Here is a 15,710-nt window from a genome sequence, read left to right on the forward strand (position 1 = left end):
ACTGGCGTTCTACGAATCGGAGCGTGGAATGTCAGATCCCTTAATCGGGCAGGTAGGTTAGAAAATTTAAAAAGGGAAACGGATAGGTTAGAGTTAGATATAGTGGGAATTAGTGAAGTTCGGTGGTAGGAGGAACAAGACTTCTGGTCAGGTGAATACAGGATAATAAATACAAAATCAAATAGGGGTAATGCAGGAGTAGGTGTAATAATGAATAAAAAACACGAGTACGGGTAAGCTACTACAAACAGCATAGTGAACGCATTATTGTGGGCAAGATAGACACGAAGCCCACGCCTACTACAGTAGTACAAGTTTATATCCTACTAGCTCTGCAGATGACGAAGTAATTGATGAAATGTACGATGAGATAAAAGAAATTATTCAGGTAGTGAAGGGAGACGAAAATTTAATAGTCATGGGTGATTGGAATTCAAGAGTAGGAGAAGGGAGAGAAGGAAACATAGGAGGTGAATATGGATTGGGGCTAAGAAATGAAAGAGGATGCCGCCTGGTAGAATTTTGCGCAGAGCATAATTTAATCATAGTTAACACATGGTTTAAGAATCATGAAAGAAGGTTGTATACATGGAAGAACCCTGGAGATACTAAAAGGTATCAGATAGATTCTATAATGGTAAGGCAGAGATTTAGGAACCAGGTTTTAAATTGTAAGACATTTCCAGGGGCAGATGTGGACTCTGATCACAATCTATTGGTTATGAACTGTAGATTAAAACTGAAGAAACTGCAAAAAGGTGGGAATTTAAGGAGATGGGTCCTGGATAAACTGACTAAACCCGAGGTTTTACAGAGTTTCAGGAGAGCAGAAGGGAACAATTGACAGGAATGGGGGAAAGAAATACAGTAGAAGAAGAATGGGTAGCTTTGAGGGATGAAATAGTGAAGGCAGCAGAGGATCAAATAGGTAAAAAGACGAGGGCTAGTAGGAATCCTTGTGTAACAGAAGAAATATTGAATTTAATTGATGAAAGGAGAAAATATAAAAATGCAGTAAATGAAGCAGGCTAAAAGGAATACAAACGTCTCAAAAATGAGATCGATTGTGCAAAATGGCTAAGCAGTGACAGTCAAAGGACAAATGTAAGGATGTAGAGGCTTATCTCACTAGGGCTAAGATAGATACTGCCTACAGGAAAATTAAAGAGACCTTTGGGGAAAGGAGAACCACGTGCATGAATATCAAGAGCTTTGATGGGGACCCAGTTCTAAGCAAAGAAGGGAAAGCAGAAAGGTGGAAATACCTTCAGACTTCAAGAAGAATATAATAATTCCAATCCCAAAGAAAGCAGGTGTTGACAGATGTGAAAATTACCGAACTATCAGTTTAATAAGTCACAGCTGCAAAGTAATAAAGCGAATTCTTTACAGACGAATGGAAAAACAGAAATAAGCCGACCTCGGGGAAGATCAGTTTGGATTCCGTAGAAAGGTTGGAGGCAATACTGGCCCTACGACTTATCTTAGAAGAAAGATTAAGGAAAGGCAAACCTACGTTTCTAGCATTTGTAGACTTAGAGAAAGCTTTTGACAATGTTGATTGGAATACTCTCTTTCATATTCTGAAGGTGGCAGGGGTAAAATACAGGGAGCGAAAGGCTATTTACAATTTGTACAGAAACGAGATGGCAGTTATAAGAGTCGAGGGGTATGAAAGGGAAGCAGTGGTTGGGAAGGGAGTGAGACAGGGTTGTAGCCTACCCCCGATGTTATTCAATCTGTATATTGAGCAAGCAATAAATGAAACAAAAGAAAATTTCGGAGTAGGTATTAAAATCCATGGAGATGAAATAAAAATTTTGAGGTTCGCCAATGAGATTGTAATTCTGCCTGAGACAGCAAAGGACTTGGAAGAGCAGTTGAACGGAATGTACAGTGTCTTGAAAGGCGGGTATAAGATGAACATCAACAAAAGCAAAACGAGGATAATGGAATGTAGTCTTATTAAGTCGGGTGATGCTGAGGGAATTAGATTAGGAAATGAGACACTTAAAGTAGTAAAGGAGTTTTGCTATTTGGGGAGCAAAATAACTGATGATGGTCGAAGTAGAGAGGAAATAAAATGTAGACTGGCAATGGCAAGGAAAGCGTTTCTAAAGAAGAAACATTTGTTAACACCGAGTATAGATTAAATGTCAGGAAGTCGTTTCTGAAAGTATTTGTATGGAGTGTAGCCATGTATGGAAGTGAAACGTGGACAATAAATAGCTTAGAGAAGAAGAGAATAAAAGCATTCTATATGTGGTGCTACAGAAGAATGCTGAAGATTAGATGGGTAGATCACATAACTAATGAGGAGGTATTGAATAGAATTGGGGAGAAGAGGAGCTTGTGGCACAACGTGAGTAGAAGAAGGGATCGGTTGGTAGGACATGTTCTGAGACATCGAGGGATCACCAATTTACTATTGGAGGGCAGCATGGAGGGTAAAAATCGTAAAGGGAGACCAAGAGATGAATACACTAAGCAGATTCAGAAGGATGTAGACTGCAGTAGGTACTGGGAGATGAAGAAGCTTGCAAAGGATAGAGTAGCATGGAGAGCTGCATCAAACCAGTCTCGGGACTGAAGACCACAACAACAACACCTACTAATTTTTGACAACATAGCAACACATTGCAGAAACTTCTGTTCTTCTCTTCTTCGAATCGCCAGTCAGACAAATATCGTCATAAAAATCTTCCAAACATATAAAGCTGTATTCGTAAATAACAAATTCTCTTTTTTGTAGTATACCACAACAAATGGCATGAAATTTTCCTTTTCCTACCCCCCCCCCCCCCCCCCGTGAGAGCTAGTCACGTAATGATGCAGGAGAACTGTGAAGTTGGGACACAGGCAGCAATGAAGTTGTGAGGACATGCCGTGCGTCATGCTTGGATAGCTCAGATGATAGAACACTTGCCAGCGACAGGCACAGGTCGCAGTCCGCGTAGCGGTCCAGCAGGCAGTTTAGATCTGCCTGGAAGTTCCAATGTAGCGCCCGCTCCGTTTCAGAGAGAAAGTTCCTTCTGGGACCGAGAATCATGAATGAGAGGGCAACAGTAACTTTATTCTTGGCTTCTGTGACGCTTCTATTTACGTACAAGTTTTCCAGAACAGTGTTATAAGAGGATACATTCGAAGCAAAAAGTATTCTGCTTTCGAGAAAAAAGGAGCTTTCTCTCTTTTAGAGTTGCGCTGTACCAAAACTACGGCTCGGTGGTTTTGCATGTTTGATTGTGTGTGTGAGAGAAACTAGGAGCCAACGATTTTGTTTGTTTGTTTGCACTTAATGAGCTCTGTACATCGTTCACGGTTCGTATCCTTTATACCCTTACTGAATATATATAGCATTTTATAAGTAATAAAAATTAGTTGATTGTATAACTTCTGCGCTTTCACGTAACCAAAGGCATTCCATTTGATGTAGGTACAGTTCACATGCATAAACATAAAAAATATGTATGATTATTGATATTATTGGTTAACAGAAAATTCATAATAGGTAAAGGCAATGTATAAAGTGGTTTATGAATAACAGAAACATGTTTTACTTAAGTTCGATGAAGGACTGAAGCGATATTTGATATGTTTTTGTTTCACATTCTTTTTAATTTCATGTCTTTTTGAGAGAACTGCGTTTTCTATTGCTACATGATTACACTGTATTGTTTAATTTTTTATTTTCACGACGATGTCCTTCTGTTTCACGTCACAAATGAATAAATTTCGAATAAAACCTGAGTTAAACATTGACAGTTTTAGTTTTGTTATAAATATTGTTTATTTTTTAGTAACAAACACAATAATTATGTAGAACAATATAGTTCCATATACTATGTGGCCCTTTAGTTTATAGACAGTTCACCGCTTCCGGCTTCTAGGTGAATTTAGTAAGACATTGGTTGGATACACAAACGAAGCTATCGATATAAACTAACTCCAGGTAGGGAAGCAACGAACCTGTCGTAAAGCTAGACGGCTACTATATTCACTGGCCAAGACTACAAGAAAAACTACCGTGGACCACCCTTACCACTTTCTTATGACAGTCAACTGTACTTTTACAACTCTATTTTCTTTTAATAACGCTGCAGCTTAAAAAGCGAAATAATGCCCTGTCTTTCCCAGCGATTATCCCGTCGTACGGTATCCGCTTTCTTCATGACATGGCTAGTTTCATTTTATTTACACTTTGATGTCGGATGTTCTGCATCTCACTACAGGCGTCATTTAAGTGTGGGTGTCTATGTGCGCCATCTCTATGTGAATAGTATTATGTTTGATTTCCAGTGCATTTAACTGTTTTTGTACCCTATGTCTAAGGCGCAGTGGATACACCGGTTCCCGTCAGATCACCGAAGTCAATCGCTGGCGCTTGCATGGCTGACCATCCGGGCTGCCATGTGCTGCTGCCATTTTTCGACGTGCACTCAGCCTCGTGATGCCAATTGAGGAGCTACTCGACCGAATAGTAGCGGCTCCGGTCACAGAAAACCATCATAACGACCGGGAGAGCGGTGTGCTGACCACACGCCCCTCCTATCCGCATCCTCATTGAGGATGACACGGCGGTCGTATGGACCTGGTGGGTCACTTGTGGCCTGACGACGGATTAGTTTTTTTTTTATTATTTTCTGAGGTGGAGATTTATCCTCACCTGCCAAGCATTTGCCCAAAAAGCGTGAAAAATCGCCCGCAGTCATGTCAGCCGGGGTACTAGACCACCAGTCGTTGACTTTCCGCACGGATTAATATATCTCCATGTCTCCGAAAGCTAAATGAGTAGGTGAAGGAGATTCAATCAATGGCAAAAAAAAAGGGTGTGTCTGTTGATATCGGAGAATTCTTACGTACTCATAGTTACTTCTGTATGTTTATCAAGCGATCGTAGGTGTTATCACATGGCTTCAACAGCAGCCGTGGTCCTGGACTGCGCAGCGATTGCGTCGCGTTTCCAGTGGTGTCACTGACCGCGAGGCAGAGGCGACCGCGACACAGACGTAGCGGTCGGTGTAACGTGGCGAGCGTGTACAGGGCACACGGCACGCAAATCGATACAGATGGCGCGTCGCGCGATCACATCGCGTGCCCAGCGTGTGACACGCCGCGGTGGCATGCATAGCTGGCCGCCAGTCAGCTGGGGGCGGGATCGTCGCCGCCCACGCCACCGCCACCGCCTTTGCGCGCCGCCCCGGCAGGTACGGACACAGGAGAGGCCGCACCGTAGTGTGGCACGCCTGGCGCGCGGGCCCGTAGATACACCGTGACACTGCGCAGTCGTGAGTCCTGAGGGACGGTGGGGCAGCCAGCCGCACTGCCAAAACATGCCCTCAGCACTTACCCGTCCCTATATTAGGCTGTATCTCCCTCACTGTGTGTGTGTGTGTGTGTGTGTGTCTGTGTGTGTGTGTGTGCGATAGATAGAGAGAGAGAGAGAGAGAGAGAGAGAGAGAGAGAGAGAGTCTGAGTAGGACGTGAATGTCATAGAATGTAAAGATTATTGGTACGAATGGGAGAAGGAGATGGTTGACCGAGAGGAAGAGTACATATGTTGGTGAAGGTCTACAAATTCTTTTTTATCTTTGCAGTTACAGAAATACTTAACATATACAACATTTAGAAACAAAATGTTCTACAGAACTATTGCGCTTGTAATGAAATACGCTAGTATGCACGCAAATAGTCATTTCATTCAACTCTGAAGATCGAGAGGAAGAGTGAGATTGGGTAGGAGAGGTGGAGGAGAAGGGGGGGGGGGGGGGGGGGAATTAGATAAGCTGAAGCTGAAAGACAGGCAGGTGTAATGAGAGGTTGAGTGACAGTGTGATTAGGGTAAGAATGTTATGCTGGGAGTAAGGTAGGGATTAGTGGCAGATAGAGATTGAGAGTATGAGAGAGGAAGATTAAGAGAAGAGGTAGAAATAATGAGTTTTTCATGGCCACATGTATACGAACTCTGTCTTTGGTGTATGACGAACGTTAGTGCAGCAAATCTGTCCTGAGTTCAACTCACGTATTTCCGAAAAATATGGAGGAACATCAAGTGCTAGATTGTGTGAAGGACAGGAGAGGAATAAATGGAGCAGTGAGAAGGAGAGACGTAATGAGTATGGGAAGGACAGACTGTATGGTGTGCGAGTGTTGTGGAGGGCGTAATGGGAAGGTTAATGGATTCAGGGGTAGATAGAGCTAATTCGTGGATCGAGAGGAAGAGTAAGAGAAGTGAGAGGAAAGCGATAGCATTGAATAATGCTGTATTTCTGCAGATACATAAAAACTGAACATATTGTACAACACATTAAACAGGAGTGAAGTAAAAAAGGGGAGGAACATAAAGTGCAAGAGGAGATTATGAGAAATGTAGTGTTAGTGTGAGGTCCGAGTAGGTTGAATACGTCATAGGAGGGGGAGTGACATGGTTAGTGGTTTGAGCTGGAGGGGAAAATAATTAGTACAGCGGGTGAAATGTTAAAAGTATTTGGACTGGAAGAGGTGAATACAGAATGTTCTAAGTATGAGGGCGGGAGACTGTGAGAGGGAGCGTCGTGAGAGTGGAGGGACAGGCTGAATAGCTTGAGAATATTGTAGAGAGTGTGTCATCCATTGTCCGATGCACTAAACATTCGTTAAACTTGTGTATCTCTGTCTCACCTCGGGGCCTTATAATGCGTCTCCCACATCTTGGGGTACACGCGACGTCAGCACGGTAAATAAGGTGACAGCCTGAATTAACAACTGTAAGCAACAGATGTGCATTCGATCAGTCAGCTGCAGTAGTCAGTGTTAAGTAGTGGAGGAGGGATTAGAGAGTGTAACACCATAGCTCTAATGGTGTACTGATTTATTTTGCTTTTGTTTCATTTAATGTTACATTGCTGTGCTTCTGTAAATATGTTTGATTGAATAGATAACACAAAATTGTATACTGCTTTCTTTATACAAACTTTAATGTCATGGTTTGGTTCTATGCAATGTAGGGTATCTGTCATGTAAACTCTTTGTCCCATTTGGAGGGAACAAAACTTACTGTATATAATTGTAATTTCTGTGTGAATAATTTTTTGTAGAAATGTCTATATGTGCAAATGTTCTGTTTTGTTTAAAATGATTATTTGCTGTTATGTAAACTGCTGATCCTCACTTAGGGTTCCTAGTTAGTTTGTATGTAAAAGTTGTTGTGGTTCCCCTCGGGAACGGAACTGTGTAGCGCGCGCAAATTGTGGTTTGTCTATGTAGAAAAGGTGGAACTGATAGTCAGTTGGGGACAAGCTACGAGTCGGGGACGAGCTATGAGTCGGGGACGAGCTACCAAACTGTGCACTGTCATGTAAATGTTGCATATCGTGCTGGTTCCGAGAGAGGCTTTTCCTGCCGCTTTCCAATGCCTCGGATGGATGGATAAATAGCTGGAACTATTCTGGAATTTGTATCTGTCGTCGCCACCAAGAAATGACAGAGTCCAGCAATTCTGTCTGCGAATCCACCTACCAACATGCAGTTGCCACCACGTTGCGCAATCACTGTAACGTAACACTATAACGATGTACAGTGAAGGATCAGCTTAATGGATGTGTTAGTGTGCTCAAATATAAGGTAAATTTTATCTGAATTTATGTACCTACCCTGATTTATTTTCCTCATCGTAACACCTCTCAGGTTTCTCTCCGTTTGAGCTAAAGTGATATCCGAGTGTCCTTACTAAAAGAACATTAAAGCCCAATATTTTGCTCATTAATGCCTCTTCAACATAGTAACAAGAAAGTTAAAATTAAGGTGGTAAGAGAGTGAGTTAAAGTAAATGTTGTTTGCTGAAAATATTCCTATTAAAACTGCTTATTAAAGTGCTGTTGCTAACTTCAAAATTAAAAGTTCTTAAGCCTGAGGCTTATAAATCAAATGATGACATTGTTGTCTGTAGTAAATTCTAAAAGGTGAGTCAGTTTCTTGCAATTTTGTCAACATTGTGTTTCGCTGTAGTAAAAGTGAGAAAGCTGCAGTTGTGAAACGTTATATACTCATGTTTGCTAAGTGTTTGTCTCTCTTGTGTATTAGAAGTGCATATTAATAGTAATGTTATAAAGACCATTCACTTTGTGTAAGCCCTGAAAGTAATAGTGTGTTTCGGTATCTGTTATAATTTTGCAAGTTGTTTCTGCTGCTCTGTTAGTTCCAATCTTACCGTAAACATATGTATGTTTAAGAGTTCACTGCACTCGCGTGTGACAAAGTATAGGTTGTGTTGATCCGTTATAGTTACTTATATCTACTTCCTTAAACGAGAACGTTAATCTTTCTCTTGCCTAATTAGGCTGGCGACCGTTTTCCTTATTCTATAAACAGTATAGCTAGGCAAAATTTTGTTTGTTACTGTTCAAATATATACGTAATTCTGACTTTCACTTCCGATAAGCCACCTCCGTTAGGTACAACACGGTCAACATAACAAAATTCCTCTCAGAGGGTAACACTGATCTGTTATTACTCTAACAAAATAATTCTGTTTTGCAAATTGCCTCCAGTTTCGAGGTTATGGTATAGCAGTAGTAGACAGGAGTGTTATAAGTGTAAACGTTATTGTGTCAAATTTGCAAACGAGTAATAATCTGAACATCGCTAAATCAACTGTTCAAGACATTCTCCGAAGGAGGACTTTTCCAAAGAAGGACCTCTCTGTTTCTCAAGGCTGTAAAAACGTTTTATGCCTCGTACTAAAATGGGGAAACTATACAAACCATCTGAGCGACTGGAACCACCATCAAAGTTTTTCTGTGCTTTTTATCAATGCAGGCTTGAAGCTTTTAGGAATGAAAAGCTACAGAGGTAGACAATCCTGAGAAACAGGAATCTAACGGCCAGAAATGTTTACTTTCGTCTTTTATAGAAATAACAGCTGAAACTCACAGCAGCTGTTGAGTGTGACAACCATCGTACTAAACCTAAGCATCACAGAGGTGGATGTATTCCCTGCCTCTCTCTCAGATATTCCTGTTGTCTGCTGAGCTATTAGTCGTGAATGATATTGCGGTGCCTGAGTTATTCCGAATACGAAGCGAAGTTAGCAGCGTATTCCGAATAACACAGGAATTGCAATATCGTATTTATCCGCTGTCACTGGACAAGCGAATTTCAAGTAAAATGTCTCGCCTGTATGGGAATATACACAATGGATGTACGAGTACACGTTATCGAGACATGGTTGACGACATATGGAGGTTTAGGTCTGGCCGGGAGTCGTGTACGGATAGCTAAATGGTTAGGGCGACTGCTAGCGTTAATAGTGAAATCCGGGTTCGAGTTCCGGTCCGCACAAATGTCATTATCGTCACTCTATTCGACAGCTGATGGTTGTCCACATTCGCTACTGCGAATGCATTTAATGTACTCGTCCTGTGTTTCTGCCAGGTTGTCATATGTTACCCTTTGCTGAAAGCCCAAAGGTTTAAGGTCTGGCGATGATGTGACAATGGGGCAGCACCTCAATTTCCACTGCAATAGTGGGAGTATCTCTTGTTCATATGATCAAAGTACGTTAATACCGATATTGGACGTTGCACCATCTTAGCGGAGACACGTAGGTTCACGGATGAAAAGAGATACAGTATTCAACTACGATGGTAGCCCATTTCAAACGGACGCAGGATAACCTGCACCCCTCAAAACAGACGGCAGAAAAAAAGTACTGTGATTTAATATTAAAAAACCGCAATCTAGATAAATATAATGTCGTAGCTGTTGATTGAGACGGCTGTCGGATACGCTTTCTGTCATTTCAAACACGAGTATTGCGGCAGTTCAAAAGACGATCATAGCTGATAGATGACTTGGCCGTGAATAGCATAAACATTAAGCAGTCGGCCAGGGAACTACCGTGCTTGATTTGCTAGTGCATACAGTCTATAACTCACCTCTTACAGTGGACTAACTTAGTATATTGAATACTTCTTAGGTGCCTGATTAAATCTTTGATATGTTCTACACTGTTAATTGTTCTAAGGTAACCTGTACGAGCAGTCCAGAGTTAACATTAATACAATGGATGACACTGATAATTTCTCATTTTCACTTATCAAAAAGGATTAATTTTAAAGAGTCATATATTCCTAACGTCACTCTATTCACAATGATATGTATCAAGATCTTGCAGGATTTCAGATAGTCAGTTTTAAAACTGAAAGTGATAGAAGTAGAACAGTGTCGAATTATGACTGTAGAAAGGGGGAACGAGAAAGGAAGTGTGGAATGAACAATGAATAAGTTTCCAGCTGGCGATGTTGCTAAAATCCTTTATTCACATAATTACCGGTTTCGGCAATTCTCTGTTGCCACCTTCAGATCAGCAAGTGATGGGATCAAAAATGATAGGATACAGCAAAAGTATACATATTATATCGAAGAACTGCAATGTATGAAATACACCATTCCTTCGTTTACATCATTATGTAATTTTTTCCTTCAGTGCAGTAGTTGGTGCTATGCAACGTACGTCGCTATTGGTATCGTGACCTTGTCCGCATGTCAGTTTTAAAATAATAGCTACGGTGTGTACACATTTGCTATTGCGCAGAACACACTTGCTGATATTCATCACCTCTTTACCACTGACAGATCCCAGCGCAAACTTTCTTTGTTTAAACGCTAAGTACATCAGCACGAGTCGATATTACCATCTCATATCAGATTCAGACTTAGATCTACTATTCTCTATAGCTACACATTCGTAATTTATAATCATAACATAAACCAAGCCTATGTTAAACATGTAACATTTTTGTGCGAAGCTGCTTGTTTAAAATTCATACGCCGACTTCCAGTACAGCTCACAATACCAACTGGAACATACCCTGTGGAGCACCACTTACTGCACTGTTATAGAAGACTGCGTAATGATGTAAACATGTATTCTATGCTATATTCTATGTATTATAGATCTTTGATATAATTATGTGTGCTGTTATTTCAGGTGCTCTATCCCATATTTTGGCAATCGGAAGATGGGAACACATAATTTTCTGAATGGGTAATCGATATATAAATGATTTATTCAGAGCTTGTAATAATACACATCGGCCCCACGCCGACGTCAGAAGTGTGGGAGTGAGGAAATTGTGGAGCCTGAGTAAGTGAGTGTGTGAATACAATGCTACACTAAGTGTTCAAAAGTATCCGGAGATCCCCAAAAACATACCTTTGTCGTATTAGGTGCATTGTGCTGCCAGCTACTGCCAGTTACTCCATTTCAGCGACCTCAGTAGTCATTAGACATCGTGAGACAGCAGAATGGGGCGCTCAGCGGAACTCACGGACTTCGAACGAGGTCAGGTGATTGGGTGTCACTGGCGTCATAAAAACATTCCTAAGTCCACTGTTTCCGATGTGATAGTGAAGTGGAAACGCGGAGGGACACGTACAGCGCAAAGCGTACAGGCCGACCTCGTCTATATACTGACAGAGAAAGCCGACATTTGAAGAGGGTCGTAATGTGTAATCCAGAACATCACACAGAAATTCCAAACTGCATCAGGATCCACTGCAAGTACTATGACAGTTTGGCGGGAAGTTGCTCATAAGCCACACATCACGGCGGTAAATGTCAAAGGACGCTTCGCCTGGTGTAAGAAGCGTAAACATTGGACGATTGAACAGTGTAAAAACGTTGTGTGGAGTGATGAAACACGGTACACAATGTGGCGATCCGATGGAAGCGTGTGGGTATGGCGAATGCCCGGTGACCGTCATCTGCCAGCGTGTGTTGTCCCAACAGTAAAATTCGGAGGCGGTGGTGTTATGGTATGGTCATCTTATTGTTTTGCATGGCACTATCACAGTACAGGCCTACATTGATGTTTTAAGCACCTTCCTGCTTCTCATTGTTGAAGAGCATTTCGGGGATGGTGATTGCATCTATCATCAATGTCGAGCACCAGTTCATAATGCACGGCCTGTGGCTTTCGCAGAGCCCTGACCTGAATCCTACAGAACACCTTTGGAATGTTTTGGAATGCCGAATTCATGTCAGGCGTCACCGGTCGACATCTATACCTCTCCTCATTGCAGCACTTCTTGAAGAATGGGCTGCCATTCCTCAAGAAACCTTCCATCACCTGATTGAACGTATGTCTGGGCAAATGATTTGTTTAAGGCGTAAATAACCAGAAAGAATAATAGACATAATGCTGAAATCTATAGTTTCTTCATGGCAGCCTTAGAACGGCTAACGATGAGTTTTTAAGATGACGTGCAGCAGTGCAAAACTGTATGAACCCGTCCTAGCAGTGTCTTCCGCATGCCAGACTAAGAACTGTGTATGTAGTATTGTTATAAAGGCAAGCAAACCTCAACGCATCTGACCACTCTATGGACATTAGTACGTACATTCCACACTTACTAGAATACCCACTCACTCACTCAAGTAACACACACACACACACACACACACACACACACACACACAAAGGGCAAATAAGACAGTCAATGGCGGAGGCTGCGAGCGTGCAAATTGCGTCTGTTGTCGTGGTTGCGTGCAGTGCGTCGGAGGTGCTAAGCCGTGGCGACATGCCAAGCTGGCTCGGCTCGTCAACCCGGCCTGTGAACTCGGGCTGCCGTCCCGTAATACAGCTGTCCTGTCTCTCGTCCCGAGGTCTCCGTCTGTGGCCCCTGAGGTGGTTACGCCGATGTACTATCTGCGCTGCAGCGGAGGTGACATGCGAACGTACGCGTTACTCTTTCCTGAAACAGGTCCTGTAATATCGCTTAACAGGAAGAAATAAGTTTCTAACAGCGGCTTTTATCGTTCCATTTTATTTATACTTCAGATATTATGACGCAGCACTAGTACTGTTTGTACTGTAATGGCTACACAGCTGAAACGTCGTAGTAAGGAAAATAAAAACGAAATAACAGCTGATACATTCAACATATTTCAGCAGTTTGCATGAAAATGCTGTGAAACGACACGGCTATTTGGATGAACTTTTAATATTTTTTCTTATGTCTGTAATAACTTTTGTTATGCCTTTAATAACTCTTCTTATGTCTTTAATAACTTTTCTTGTACCTTTAATAACTTTTCTTATGTCTTGACCACACTTTTATTCTTCAACAACCTATCGCGTTTCGACTTCCCTTCATTATCAAAGCCGGCCGGTGTGGCCGAGCGGTTCTAGGTGCCTCTGTCTGGAACCGCGCGACCGCTACGGACGCAGGTTCGAATCCTGCCTCGGGCATGAATGTGTGTGATGTCCTTAGGATAGTTAGGTTTAAGTAGTTCTAAGTTCTAGGGGACTGATGAACTCAGATCTAATGTCCCATAGTGCTCAGTGCCATTTGAACCATTTTTATTTTCAAAGTCAGTGTTACGTCAGTCACGTAACATTGTTCATTAGCTGCATTGCATCACATTAACATTCTCGATCACTAGACAAATGAATTTGTTGAAGAATAAAAGTGTGATCAAGACATAAGAAGAGTTATTAAAATTGAAACATAATTCTCTTATATATTTTTATCACGACTTTTACTCTTTTGCAACTAGATTATTCACTGAACGGAGGCGACAGGGAATGAGCCAGCTGGAGAACTAGATATGTCTCGGCTATAATGCCGTTGAAGTATATAACAGCCTCAATTAAACATGAAGGAGGTTCTGTACTGTTTGCGGATGAATGGGTGCAATGGTGTTGGGGATTAGAGTTTTATTGGGGGAAGTTTGGACCACAATACTTTCATAAACATCCTAAAATAGACCTCTCCAGGTATATGTTCAATCAGGAATGGTCGGTGTTCTTCACAATCCAGATGACGACGAGCAAGCAGATACACATATGGCCACCCACTGATATTTATGGTTTTTGCTTAGAGCATGCGGTACTCGTACACCACATCTTTTTAATCTTGCCCACTGCATCATAAGGTCACACAATGTTTGAAGGATCACAGTTCATCACATGTGCGAGTACACTGATTTGGATAATTGTGTATTAATAAGTTTAAACGATCTTCATCAAAACCTGAATGTCTTCCTGAACGTAGAGAGTCAGTAATGTCAAAACGGAAAAACAGAATACCCTTTGTCATGTTTGACAATCGGATTTCTGACAGTTATTCGCGTCTTTCTTGCACGATACTTTAACTGTGTGACTCAGTGTCTCCTTTATAAGTCCTGTCTGTATCAGTGTACCAGACTGTGAATGACGGAGCTGAAATATCGCGTAAGAAAGACGCGAATAACTGGCAGAAACCCGATTGTTCAACATGACAACGCCTCGCTGGGAAAGCCTGAAGATTTACAGGAAACGCTTGCCGTGCTATGTCCTATGGTATTATAGCCAAACGCGGCGCAATTGTTTGTGGCTGCGTCCCCTGCAGTTACCCTTGTACTGAACTGAAACAGAAGAATATGTGGAAAATGTTCCGACTTCTCCATTTGGTACTGTAGTGTCGCGGAATAGTAAAGAGTTGGAAAAGTGGAATATTGTCGAAGTTTCGTTGCCTATGCCGAGAGCAAGAGACAGTAAGTTAGCCAAGAGGTAAGAGGATTGCACATGTATCGGAATGTGTCGTCACGCAGGGGCAATGGCCTGGTTACACACAACAAGCGAGAGAGAATTGCTTAGCACGCGGGTTTGTGTTAGACGGAGACTTTCGTAAAGTGTAAGACAGAGGTATAGCGTCAGCTGTACTGCATTTCATAAAAAATGTTTCAAATGGCTCTGAGCACTGTGGGACTTAACATCTATGGTCATCAGTCCCCTAGAACTTAGAACTACTTATACCTAACTAACCTAACGACATCACACAACACCCAGCCATCACGAGGCAGAGAAAATCCCTGACCCCGCTGGGAATCTGCATTTCATAACTTCTCGTAACTCTGTCACAAGAGCACCTAAGGGGCGAGTACGACAGATAAATCAGTAGTATAAATGGAACGAATGCGTTCATTACAAGCGAGCATGACGTCAGGACGTCGCTCGTGCTTCCTTTAAATACGCCAGCTTTGATAGCAACAAGACACTCGCAGTTAGACTTGCTGTTAGATGTGTACTTGGACACTACATAGCGCTCAGCTCGGTGATTGACGTGTTAATCTCTATTAAGGAGATGTTGCAGTAAGGGCGGCCCATACAGCAGCAGACGTGAGGGGACAGTACTCCACTTTCCAGCAACAATCATTCTCTCCGAATGACAATATGTAAAGGGAAATAGTAACACTGATACAAATAACAAATGAAAATCGACAAACAAACGCACACCAACCAGAATACCAAGATGCAAAACAAAAACCTACGAAATCATGCAGGATCCTATAACATACTGCGTAATAGAAAATGCTGTGTTTACAGTAATATGAACAGCATTTCTGTATGAATTGACGATAGCATAATTATGAAATTATTCAGGCATTTTACTAGGCTCAGAGAACATGTCGATCAGCAGTTAATTCAATCACGTCTGCAGATGTAAATGAGCGCTACGAATCGGTGCCTCACTTGTTCGCTGGCTTTTGAAAGCTGAGGGTGGGTCAAGAGTCAACAACGACCTCGGGAAGCTCGCAGGATGCCGCACCGCTAGGCAAACAAGAGCACAGAATTCAGGGGTAGCGGATAACGGAGGGGAATATGGGGATTAGTTGTGGGTTTGAAGAGCGCCGGCATTGGCGGCAACCGCGGCACGGAATCGCGCGGCGGACAATTCGGCCGGGATTG

This window comes from Schistocerca nitens, chromosome 2 (genome assembly GCF_023898315.1).
Source record: "Schistocerca nitens isolate TAMUIC-IGC-003100 chromosome 2, iqSchNite1.1, whole genome shotgun sequence".
NCBI classification, from domain to species: Eukaryota; Metazoa; Arthropoda; class Insecta; order Orthoptera; family Acrididae; genus Schistocerca; species Schistocerca nitens.